Genomic DNA, 12,269 nt, shown 5'->3' with positions numbered 1-12,269 from the left:
TTTTGAGATCAAAAATAAAAAAATCGAATGCAACATTTATAGAATTGAAAACAAATAAATGTATTGAAATCAAAAAAAAAAAAAACTTTATCAAGACTGGCCTGCAGCCCTCGTCTTTGCTTGTGATGCTGCATTTTTTGTTTTCGTCGCCAGTTTCTTTGCTTTCGATTTTTTTTCTTTCGTTTACGAGTTTTGGCGCTGTTTTGTCGTGAGGGTGGGATTTACAGGGAGGCGTGGATCATGGCTCTCCATTGGTCGAGTAGTTTTGAGTGACGGTTCTTCCTAACCCAATCAGTGAGCAGGTGGGCTGGTCTGGTGATCTCTGTGTGGGATGGTATCGACTGTCTCGGTTTAAACAGCAGCGCCGATTCAGCGACTCATTAAACACCCTGTATGCGCAGAGACCTGCAGTCAAGAGCTGCACAATCACTGGATCATGTTTATTGAATTCAAGATTATTATCGCTCTTTATATCTGTAGTGGTTTTAGTAAATCCCAGGATACAGCGATGAAGAAGTAACAAGTTTATTCCATAAAACATAAATATAGATTATAGATAAATATACATGTGAGTTTGGAGAAGCCTTTTTGCATCTTCAGATAGACAGGTTACAGTCTTATCTATTGGAAGTGATTACATCTCATTCAAATACCAGATGGTTTACCTCCTGCATAATAATGAACATAACATAACCTAAGTTTGTTGCTGATATTGGAGTGTTTGAGTAGACTGGTGCTGGTCAGCATTCTTCACGCAGCAGATGTGTATAAAATATTATTCATCACATTACTAATCTTTGCATCTTAAATAACACTCATCCCATTTGTAAGAAAGGCTTGATCACCCCCATCTGATTAAAGAACACATTTCGAACTACAGACCCATCAGCATTGTACCTGTTCTAAAAAATATTTGGAAAAATACTTACTGGCCAGTTTTTTATTTAGAATCTCAGAATCAGAATCTGAAAATCAGTTTGTCTTTTGCACAAAAAGATCGTCTTGCATCAGCCACTTTACTGCTAACTGAACACATACAAACAGCTCTCACGGACAACAAAACCAGGGATTTCCTTAAAGCCGTTGATGGTTAACCTTAATCTCCTCCTAAATTCAAACGTTTTAAGCTCAACTGGTGCTCAAACCAATGTTTCTCTAATCAAAACAAAAAAAGAATGTATATTTTAGATCCCCTTAAGTCTTCCAGCCCTCCCTCTATAGTAATCAACAACTCACAAATTACAGTAGTAACCTCTTCAATACCTTTGACTAATTCTCGATTCCCATGTCACTTATAAAGATCACATTAGTAAATTAAAGCAAGAAATAGGTTAACAATAAACTGCGGAAGTTTAACTGAACATCTTTTCCGTTCATGAATGAGTTTATTTCCAGCATTTCTTACATGCCTCCCTAGATGGTCACTCAAAGACAAATTAGCAGCCGTCAGGAAATAATACAAGCGTGCAAATAAGATTGACTTACAAAAGTGTCTCCTTGGACCCACCACTGTAATATTTCCAAGACAGCGCCAACTCTCTGACAGTGTGAGAATTCACACCTGTCTCAAGATGTATTATGAAATGCAGTATCGTCTCTCTCCCTCAATCCTTTGTAATGTGCTACCTTCGCATCCTGCATTTTGCAAGCAGCGCACATGGCCCTTCTTCTCACAATACAGCACCTCCCACCCTCATTACAAGGATTGAAACGGGAAGTCAGGAAATACATATTTGATAACATGCACTCTACTTAGCGTGAATAGATTTGATTTATTGATTTTCCATTCGCTTATGGAAGGGGCGGGAAAGAGCGAGTTCCCTGACCGGGAATCGAACCCGGGCCGCGGCGGTGAGAGCGCCGAATCCTAACCACTAGACCACCAGGGAAGCGGTGACTTCGCTCGTGAGATAGAAAGATCCAAAATATGGAACAGATTGTGTCATTATGAACTGATGTAAGCTCCACAAGACTTCGATTATTTATTAACGTATTCATAAGGAAAGTGGCACGAGCAATGTTTTTTAAAGATCAAAAGTCACGATTATAGTTTTGTGTTGGATGGATAACGACATGCATACACGGTTCCACACTGACCTTGTCGTATAGGACTCCGAAGTTGCAGTATGCAACTCGAATAATGGATAATAAATCATTAAACACGTGTTTGATACTGTCACAGATGTTCCCAGATTCATTATTTGAAAGCGCTCGAGTGCTCTTCCTTCAGACCACTTTGAGAAAAGGCTCCTCAGATGACTTCAGACCGAAGAGTGCGCTTAAAGTAAGTTCACTTCACGACTTATTCAAATGTTTAGATGTACTGAAAAGTAGAATATTTATGTTTCTCAAGTAGCAGGTTGTATGTATGACTGTGGTTGTTTTCAAAATATACGTTATAAAAGTTCAATGATAGGCTTTTTATTCGCTGTATCGCGGAATGGTGTAAAGTTCATTTCAAAGACAATATATTGCCAGTAGGTTCATTCATGATGTAGCGAATGTATTTAAATTTGTATGTAATCTGTCAGAAGTGAAAAACAGAAGATTGTTCACATTTTCTTCGCTTTCAATAACGATGAGCCGGTTTAATTCTTAAGTATAGGTGTAGTCAGGCTTACTTATTGCAAGGGCTTACCAGGGCTCGAGTCCCGGGGCCCCAGCCAGCGAAGGGGCCCGTCCAGCGTTGGGATTATTTTTTACAAAGTATTCTGTATCTATGTGGTCACTGCTTGTGGGTTTGCTCTTGTGTGTGCGCAGCCTTGTGTCTGTGCTGCCTGCCAGCCTGCGATGCCTTGGGGGAGGGGCGGGGGCAGAGAGACGCAGATGTTTGATGTGGGCAGGTCGAATTCCTACTGGCCAGGGTTAAAGCAAATCTATAAAATCTATGATTGTGACTGGTGCACTGACTGCGGAAGCAGGTGGACGTACTATTGTCAAGTGAATCCAAAGTTCGAAAGTTAACAAACAAAAGTATTGTAGCAAGCGGGGGTCTTTTTCCTTTAGCAGACAACAAGTATAAAGCAACGTCAGGAAGGTTTATTGGCCTTAAAAAACACAATCTAAAAGGCCCCTATCGGCTGAGACCCACGCCCAAACAATTACACTTAACTCCCTATCTCACTCTATTCTGCTCTCTATCACACAGGCGCTCGCTCCCGCATAGCATTGGCACACACTCTCTGCTTCACGCCAACTCAGCTACCCAGTCACAATCCCTTCCTCTCAATTCCTGGCCAGTCGGCAGAAGTCTTCCACATCTCATCGGCACTGGCCCTGTAGAAACCCTAGTGGTGGTGTTGCACTGTCTTTGTGATGCACTGGTGCCACGTCAGCAGCTCCTCCTGCTGTGGCCTGAGGACCGCTACCTGCCAATGCTCTTCCCCCATGGCTGCCCCTAGGAACCTCCGCATCAGTACCCCTACTTGGGTAGCCAGACCAGGCCAGTGTGCCCACGGTGTCCTCCGCTGCTCATCTACCCAGTTATGGACCTAACTGTATGTATGTATATATATCTATATGACTTTGCTAATCGCCGAGTGAAGGAGAATGGAGCTTGGATACGGAAGGATGTCCCCATCCCTTGTGCCGTGAAGGACTACACTGCTGGAATTGGGGGCGTCGACCTGTCCGATGCTCTGCTTGGCTACTGCCATGTCCTGCAGAAGACCATGAAGTGGTAGAAGACCCTCTTTTACCACTTTGTGGACACTGCTGTCGTCAACTCCTTCATCCTGCACCAGCACCTGACCAAGGTGAAAGGGCTGGCGCATCTCACACAGTTGGCCTTCAGGGAGCGGCTGGTTGAGGAGCTGGCTGACTTTGGAGCTTCAGAGATAGCAGCACCCTTCAGTGCTGGTCCTGCCAGTACTCCGGTAGTCAGCCCTCGCCGTCGCACCTCCTCCAAACCACGACACTCCTCTGCCTCTAGTCAAAAAATTGATTTTGAGATCAAAAATAAAAAAATCGAATGCAACATTTATAGAATTGAAAACAAATAAATGTATCGAAAGCAAAAAAAAAAAAAAAAACTTTATCAAAACTGGCCTGCAGCCCCCGTCTTTGCTTGCGATGCTGCAATTTTGTTTTCGTCGCCCGTTTCTTTGCTTTTGATTTTTTTCTTTCGTTTACGAGTTTTGGCGCTGTTTTGTCGTGAGGGTGGGATTTACAGGGAGGCGTGGATCTCGGCTCTCCATTGGTCCAGTAGTTTTGAGTGACGGTTCTTCCTAACCCAATCAGTGAGCAGGTGGGCTGGTCTGGTGATCTCTGTGTGGGATGGTATCGACTGTCTCGGTTTCAACAGCAGCGCCGATTCAGCGTCTTGCATCTGCCAGTCGGCAGAAGTCTTCCACATCTCATCGGCACTGGCCCTGTAGAAACCCTAGTGGAGGTGTTGCACTGTCTTTGTGATCCACTGGTGCCACGTCAGCAGCTCCTCCTGCAGTGGCCTGAGGACCGCTACCTGCCATTGCTCCTCCCCCATGGCTACCCCTAGGAACCTCTGCATCAGTACCCCTACTTGGGTAGCCAGACCAGGCCAGTGTGCTCACGGTGTCCTCCACTACTCATCTACCCAGTTATGGACCTAACTGTATGTATGAATTAATATCTATATGACTTTGCCAATCGCCGAGTGAAGGAGAATGGAGCTTGGATACGGAAGGATGTCCCCATCCCTTGTGCCGTGAAGGACTACACTGCTGGAATTGGGGGCGTCGACCTGTCCGATGCTCTGGTCGGCTACTGCCATGTCCTGCAGAAGACCATGAAGTGGTACAAGACCCTCTTTTACCACTTTGTGGACACTGCTGTCGTCAACTCCTTCATCCTGCACCAGCACCTGACCAAGGTGAAAGGGCTGGCGCATCTCACACAGTTGGCCTTCAGGGAGCGGCTGGTTGAGGAGCTGGCTGACTTTGGAGCTTCAGAGATAGCAGCACCCTTCAGTGCTGGTCCTGCCAGTACTCCGGTAGTCAGCCCTCGCCGTCGCACCTCCTCCAAACCACGACCCTCCTCTGCCTCTAGTCAAAAAATTGATTTTGAGATCAAAAATAAAAAAATCGAATGCAACATTTATAGAATTGAAAACAAATAAATGTATTGAAATCAAAAAAAAAAAAAACTTTATCAAGACTGGCCTGCAGCCCTCGTCTTTGCTTGTGATGCTGCATTTTTTGTTTTTGTCGCCAGTTTCTTTGCTTTCGATTTTTTTTCTTTCGTTTACGAGTTTTGGCGCTGTTTTGTCGTGAGGGTGGGATTTACAGGGAGGCGTGGATCATGGCTCTCCATTGGTCGAGTAGTTTTGAGTGACGGTTCTTCCTAACCCAATCAGTGAGCAGGTGGGCTGGTCTGGTGATCTCTGTGTGGGATGGTATCGACTGTCTCGGTTTCAACAGCAGCGCCGATTCAGCGACTCATTAAACACCCTGTATGCGCAGAGACCTGCAGTCAAGAGCTGCACAATCACTGGATCATGTTTATTGAATTCAAGATTATTATCGCTCTTTATATCTGTAGTGGTTTTAGTAAATCCCAGGATACAGCGATGAAGAAGTAACAAGTTTATTCCATAAAACATAAATATAGATTATAGATAAATATACATGTGAGTTTGGAGAAGCCTTTTTGCATCTTCAGATAGACAGGTTACAGTCTTATCTATTGGAAGTGATTACATCTCATTCAAATACCAGATGGTTTACCTCCTGCATAATAATGAACATAACATAACCTAAGTTTGTTGCTGATATTGGAGTGTTTGAGTAGACTGGTGCTGGTCAGCATTCTTCACGCAACAGATGTGTATAAAATATTATTCATCACATTACTTATCTTTGCATCTTAAATAACACTCATCCCATTTGTAAGAAAGGCTTGATCACCCCCATCTGATTAAAGAACACATTTCGAACTACAGACCCATCAGCATTGTACCTGTTCTAAAAAATATTTGGAAAAATACTTACTGGCCAGTTTTTTATTTAGAATCTCAGAATCAGAATCTGAAAATCAGTTTGTCTTTTGCACAAAAAGATCGTCTTGCATCAGCCACTTTACTGCTAACTGAACACATACAAACAGCTCTCACGGACAACAATACCAGGGATTTCCTTAAAGCCGTTGATGGTTAACCTTAATCTCCTCCTAAATTCAAACGTTTTAAGCTCAACTGGTGCTCAAACCAATGTTTCTCTAATCAAAACAAAAAAAGAATGTATATTTTAGATCCCCTTAAGTCTTCCAGCCCTCCCTCTATAGTAATCAACAACTCACAAATTACAGTAGTAACCTCTTCAATACCTTTGACTAATTCTCGATTCCCATGTCACTTATAAAGATCACATTAGTAAATTAAAGCAAGAAATAGGTTAACAATAAACTGCGGAAGTTTAACTGAACATCTTTTCCGTTCATGAATGAGTTTATTTCCAGCATTTCTTACATGCCTCCCTAGATGGTCACTCAAAGACAAATTAGCATGAAATAATACAAGCGTGCAAATAAGATTGACTTACAAAAGTGTCTCCTTGGACCCACCACTGTAATATTTCCTAGACAGCGCCAACTCTCTGACAGTGTGAGAATTCACACCTGTCTCAAGATGTATTATGAAATGCAGTATCATCTCTCTCCCTCAATCCTTTGTAATGTGCTACCTTCGCATCCTGCATTTTGCAAGCAGCGCACATGGCCCTTCTTCTCCTTTGTAATGTGCTACATTCGCATCCTGCATTTTGCAAGCAGTGCACATGGCCCTTCTTCTCACAATACAGCACCTCCCACCCTCATTACAAGGATTGAAACGGGAAGTCAGGAAATACATATTTGATAACATGCACTCTACTTAGCGTGAATAGATTTGATTTATTGATTTTCCATTCGTTTATGGAAGGGGTGGGAAAGAGTGAGTTCCCTGACCGGGAATCGAACCCAGGCCGCGGCGGTGAGAGCGCTGAATCCTAACCACTAGACCACCAGGAAAGCGGTGACTTTGCTCGTGAGATAGAAAGATCCAAAATATGGAACAGATTGTGTCATTATGAACTGATGTAAGCTCCACAAGACTTCGATTATTTATTAACGTATTCATAAGGAAAGTGGCACGAGCAATGTTTTTTAAAGATCAAAAGTCACGATTATAGTTTTGTGTTGGATGGATAACGACATGCATACACGGTTCCACACTGACCTTGTCGTATAGGACTCCGAAGTTGCAGTATGCAACTCGAATAATGGATAATAAATCATTAAACACGTGTTTGATACTGTCACAGATGTTCCCAGATTCATTATTTGAAAGCGCTCGAGTGCTCTTCCTTCAGACCACGTTGAGAAAAGGCTCCTCAGATGACTTCAGACCGAAGAGTGCGCTTAAAGTAAGTTCACTTCACGACTTATTCAAATGTTTAGATGTACTGAAAAGTAGAATATTTATGTTTCTCAAGTAGCAGGTTGTATGTATGACTGTGGTTGTTTTCAAAATATACGTTATAAAAGTTCAATGATAGGCTTTTTATTCGCTGTATCGCGGAATGGTGTAAAGTTCATTTCAAAGACAATATATTGCCAGTTGGTTCATTCATGATGTAGCGAATGTATTTAAATTTGTATGTAATCTGTCAGAAGTGAAAAACAGAAGATTGTTCACATTTTCTTCGCTTTCAATAACGATGAGCCGGTTTAATTCTTAAGTATAGGTGTAGTCAGGCTTACTTATTGCAAGGGCTTACCAGGGCTCGAGTCCCGGGGCCCCAGCCAGCGAAGGGGCCCGTCCAGCGTTGGGATTATTTTTTACAAAGTATTCTGTATCTATGTGGTCACTGCTTGTGGGTTTGCTCTTGTGTGCGCGCAGCCTTGTGTCTGTGCTGCCTGCCAGCCTGCGATGCCTTGGGGGAGGGGCGGGGGCAGAGAGACGCAGATGTTTGATGTGGGCAGGTCGAATTCCTACTGGCCAGGGTTAAAGCAAATCTATAAAATCTATGATTGTGACTGGTGCACTGACTGCGGAAGCAGGTGGACGTACTATTGTCAAGTGAATCCAAAGTTCGAAAGTTAACAAACAAAAGTATTGTAGCAAGCGGGGGCCTTTTTCCTTTAGCAGACAACAAGTATAAAGCAACGTCAGGAAGGTTTATTGGCCTTAAAAAACACAATCTAAAAGGCCCCTATCGGCTGAGACCCACGCCCAAACAATTACACTTAACTCCCTATCTCACTCTATTCTGCTCTCTATCACACAGGCGCTCGCTCCCGCATAGCATTGGCACACACTCTCTGCTTCACGCCAACTCAGCTACCCAGTCACAATCCCTTCCTCTCAATTCCTGGCCAGTCGGCAGAAGTCTTCCACATCTCATCGGCACTGGCCCTGTAGAAACCCTAGTGGTGGTGTTGCACTGTCTTTGTGATGCACTGGTGCCACGTCAGCAGCTCCTCCTGCAGTGGCCTGAGGACCGCTACCTGCCAATGCTCTTCCCCCATGGCTGCCCCTAGGAACCTCCGCATCAGTACCCCTACTTGGGTAGCCAGACCAGGCCAGTGTGCCCACGGTGTCCTCCGCTGCTCATCTACCCAGTTATGGACCTAACTGTATGTATGTATATATATCTATATGACTTTGCCAATCGCCGAGTGAGGGAGAATGGAGCTTGGATACGGAAGGATGTCCCCATCCCTTGTGCCGTGAGGGACTACACTGCTGGAATTGGGGGCGTCGACCTGTCCGATGCTCTGGTTGGCTACTGCCATGTCCTACAGAAGACCATGAAGTGGTACAAGACCCTCCTTTACCACTTTGTGGACACTGCTGTCGTCAACTCCTTCATCCTGCACCAGCACCTGACCAAGGTGAAAGGGCTGGCGCATCTCACACAGTTGGCCTTCAGGGAGTGGCTGGTTGAGGAGCTGGCTGACTTTGGAGCTTCAGAGATAGCAGCACCCTTCAGTGCTGGTCCTGCCAGTACTCCGGTAGTCAGCCCTCGCCGTCGCACCTCCTCCAAACCACGACCCTCCTCTGCCTCTAGTCAAAAAATTGATTTTGAGATCAAAAATAAAAAAATCGAATGCAACATTTATAGAATTGAAAACAAATAAATGTATTGAAATCATAAAAAAAAAAAACTTTATCAAGACTGGCCTGCAGCCCTCGTCTTTGCTTGTGATGCTGCATTTTTTGTTTTCGTCGCCAGTTTCTTTGCTTTCGATTTTTTTTCTTTCGTTTACGAGTTTTGGCGCTGTTTTGTCGTGAGGGTGGGATTTACAGGGAGGCGTGGATCATGGCTCTCCATTGGTCGAGTAGTTTTGAGTGACGGTTCTTCCTAACCCAATCAGTGAGCAGGTGGGCTGGTCTGGTGATCTCTGTGTGGGATGGTATCGACTGTCTCGGTTTAAACAGCAGCGCCGATTCAGCGACTCATTAAACACCCTGTATGCGCAGAGACCTGCAGTCAAGAGCTGCACAATCACTGGATCATGTTTATTGAATTCAAGACTATTATCGCTCTTTATATCTGTAGTGGTTTTAGTAAATCCCAGGATACAGCGATGAAGAAGTAACAAGTTTATTCCATAAAACATAAATATAGATTATAGATAAATATACATGTGAGTTTGGAGAAGCCTTTTTGCATCTTCAGATAGACAGGTTACAGTCTTATCTATTGGAAGTGATTACATCTCATTCAAATACCAGATGGTTTACCTCCTGCATAATAATGAACATAACATAACCTAAGTTTGTTGCTGATATTGGAGTGTTTGAGTAGACTGGTGCTGGTCAGCATTCTTCACGCAGCAGATGTGTATAAAATATTATTCATCACATTACTAATCTTTGCATCTTAAATAACACTCATCCCATTTGTAAGAAAGGCTTGATCACCCCCATCTGATTAAAGAACACATTTCGAACTACAGACCCATCAGCATTGTACCTGTTCTAAAAAATATTTGGAAAAATACTTACTGGCCAGTTTTTTATTTAGAATCTCAGAATCAGAATCTGAAAATCAGTTTGTCTTTTGCACAAAAAGATCGTCTTGCATCAGCCACTTTACTGCTAACTGAACACATACAAACAGCTCTCACGGACAACAAAACCAGGGATTTCCTTAAAGCCGTTGATGGTTAACCTTAATCTCCTCCTAAATTCAAACGTTTTAAGCTCAACTGGTGCTCAAACCAATGTTTCTCTAATCAAAACAAAAAAAGAATGTATATTTTAGATCCCCTTAAGTCTTCCAGCCCTCCCTCTATAGTAATCAACAACTCACAAATTACAGTAGTAACCTCTTCAATACCTTTGACTAATTCTCGATTCCCATGTCACTTATAAAGATCACATTAGTAAATTAAAGCAAGAAATAGGTTAACAATAAACTGCGGAAGTTTAACTGAACATCTTTTCCGTTCATGAATGAGTTTATTTCCAGCATTTCTTACATGCCTCCCTAGATGGTCACTCAAAGACAAATTAGCAGCCGTCAGGAAATAATACAAGCGTGCAAAAAAGATTGACTTACAAAAGTGTCTCCTTGGACCCACCACTGTAATATTTCCAAGACAGCGGCAACTCTCTGACAGTGTGAGAATTCACACCTGTCTCAAGATGTATTATGAAATGCAGTATCGTCTCTCTCCCTCAATCCTTAGTAATGTGCTACCTTCGCATCCTGCATTTTGCAAGCAGCGCACATGGCCCTTCTTCTCACAATACAGCACCTCCCACCCTCATTACAAGGATTGAAACGGGAAGTCAGGAAATACATATTTGATAACATGCACTCTACTTAGCGTGAATAGATTTGATTTATTGATTTTCCATTCGCTTATGGAAGGGGCGGGAAAGAGCGAGTTCCCTGACCGGGAATCGAACCCGGGCCGCGGCGGTGAGAGCGCCGAATCCTAACCACTAGACCACCAGGGAAGCGGTGACTTCGCTCGTGAGATAGAAAGATCCAAAATATGGAACAGATTGTGTCATTATGAACTGATGTAAACTCCACAAGACTTCGATTATTTATTAACGTATTAATAAGGAAAGTGGCACGAGCAATGTTTTTTAAAGATCAAAAGTCACGATTATAGTTTTGTGTTGGATGGATAACGACATGCATACACGGTTCCACACTGACCTTGTCGTATAGGACTCCGAAGTTGCAGTATGCAACTCGAATAATGGATAATAAATCATTAAACACGTGTTTGATACTGTCACAGATGTTCCCAGATTCATTATTTGAAAGCGCTCGAGTGCTCTTCCTTCAGACCACTTTGAGAAAAGGCTCCTCAGATGACTTCAGACCGAAGAGTGCGCTTAAAGTAAGTTCACTTCACGACTTATTCAAATGTTTAGATGTACTGAAAAGTAGAATTTTTATGTTTCTCAAGTAGCAGGTTGTATGTATGACTGTGGTTGTTTTCAAAATATACGTTATAAAAGTTCAATGATAGGCTTTTTATTCGCTGTATCGCGGAATGGTGTAAAGTTCATTTCAAAGACAATATATTGCCAGTTGGTTCATTCATGATGTAGCGAATGTATTTAAATTTGTATGTAATCTGTCAGAAGTGAAAAACAGAAGATTGTTCACATTTTCTTCGCTTTCAATAACGATGAGCCGGTTTAATTCTTAAGTATAGGTGTAGTCAGGCTTACTTATTGCAAGGGCTTACCAGGGCTCGAGTCCCGGGGCCCCAGCCAGCGAAGGGGCCCGTCCAGCGTTGGGATTATTTTTTACAAAGTATTCTGTATCTATGTGGTCACTGCTTGTGGGTTTGCTCTTGTGTGCGCGCAGCCTTGTGTCTGTGCTGCCTGCCAGCCTGCGATGCCTTGGGGGAGGGGCGGGGGCAGAGAGACGCAGATGTTTGATGTGGGCAGGTCGAATTCCTACTGGCCAGGGTTAAAGCAAATCTATAAAATCTATGATTGTGACTGGTGCACTGACTGCGGAAGCAGGTGGACGTACTATTGTCAAGTGAATCCAAAGTTCGAAAGTTAACAAACAAAAGTATTGTAGCAAGCGGGGGTCTTTTTCCTTTAGCAGACAACAAGTATAAAGCAACGTCAGGAAGGTTTATTGGCCTTAAAAAACACAATCTAAAAGGCCCCTATCGGCTGAGACCCACGCCCAAACAATTACACTTAACTCCCTATCTCACTCTATTCTGCTCTCTATCACACAGGCGCTCGCTCCCGCATAGCATTGGCACACACTCTCTGCTTCACGCCAACTCAGCTACCCAGTCACAATCCCTTCCTCTCAATTCCT

General features: G+C 43.3%; 3 non-coding genes across 3 annotated transcripts; all 3 read right to left on the bottom strand.

Annotated features, from left to right (window-relative positions):
• Positions 1-1,817: 1,817 nt before the first annotated feature.
• On the bottom strand, positions 1,818-1,889 carry trnae-cuc (transfer RNA glutamic acid (anticodon CUC)). The gene has a single exon. It is a non-coding gene; the product is annotated as a tRNA-Glu (tRNA).
• Positions 1,890-6,909: 5,020 nt separating this feature from the next.
• On the bottom strand, positions 6,910-6,981 carry trnae-cuc (transfer RNA glutamic acid (anticodon CUC)). The gene has a single exon. It is a non-coding gene; the product is annotated as a tRNA-Glu (tRNA).
• Positions 6,982-10,852: 3,871 nt separating this feature from the next.
• On the bottom strand, positions 10,853-10,924 carry trnae-cuc (transfer RNA glutamic acid (anticodon CUC)). The gene has a single exon. It is a non-coding gene; the product is annotated as a tRNA-Glu (tRNA).
• Between the last annotated feature and the right edge of the window lie 1,345 nt (positions 10,925-12,269).

This window comes from Amia ocellicauda, chromosome 14 (assembly GCF_036373705.1).
Source record: "Amia ocellicauda isolate fAmiCal2 chromosome 14, fAmiCal2.hap1, whole genome shotgun sequence".
NCBI classification, from domain to species: Eukaryota; Metazoa; Chordata; class Actinopteri; order Amiiformes; family Amiidae; genus Amia; species Amia ocellicauda.
Note: the sequence above shows the minus strand (reverse complement) of the source record. Positions and strands in the feature narration are given on the sequence as shown.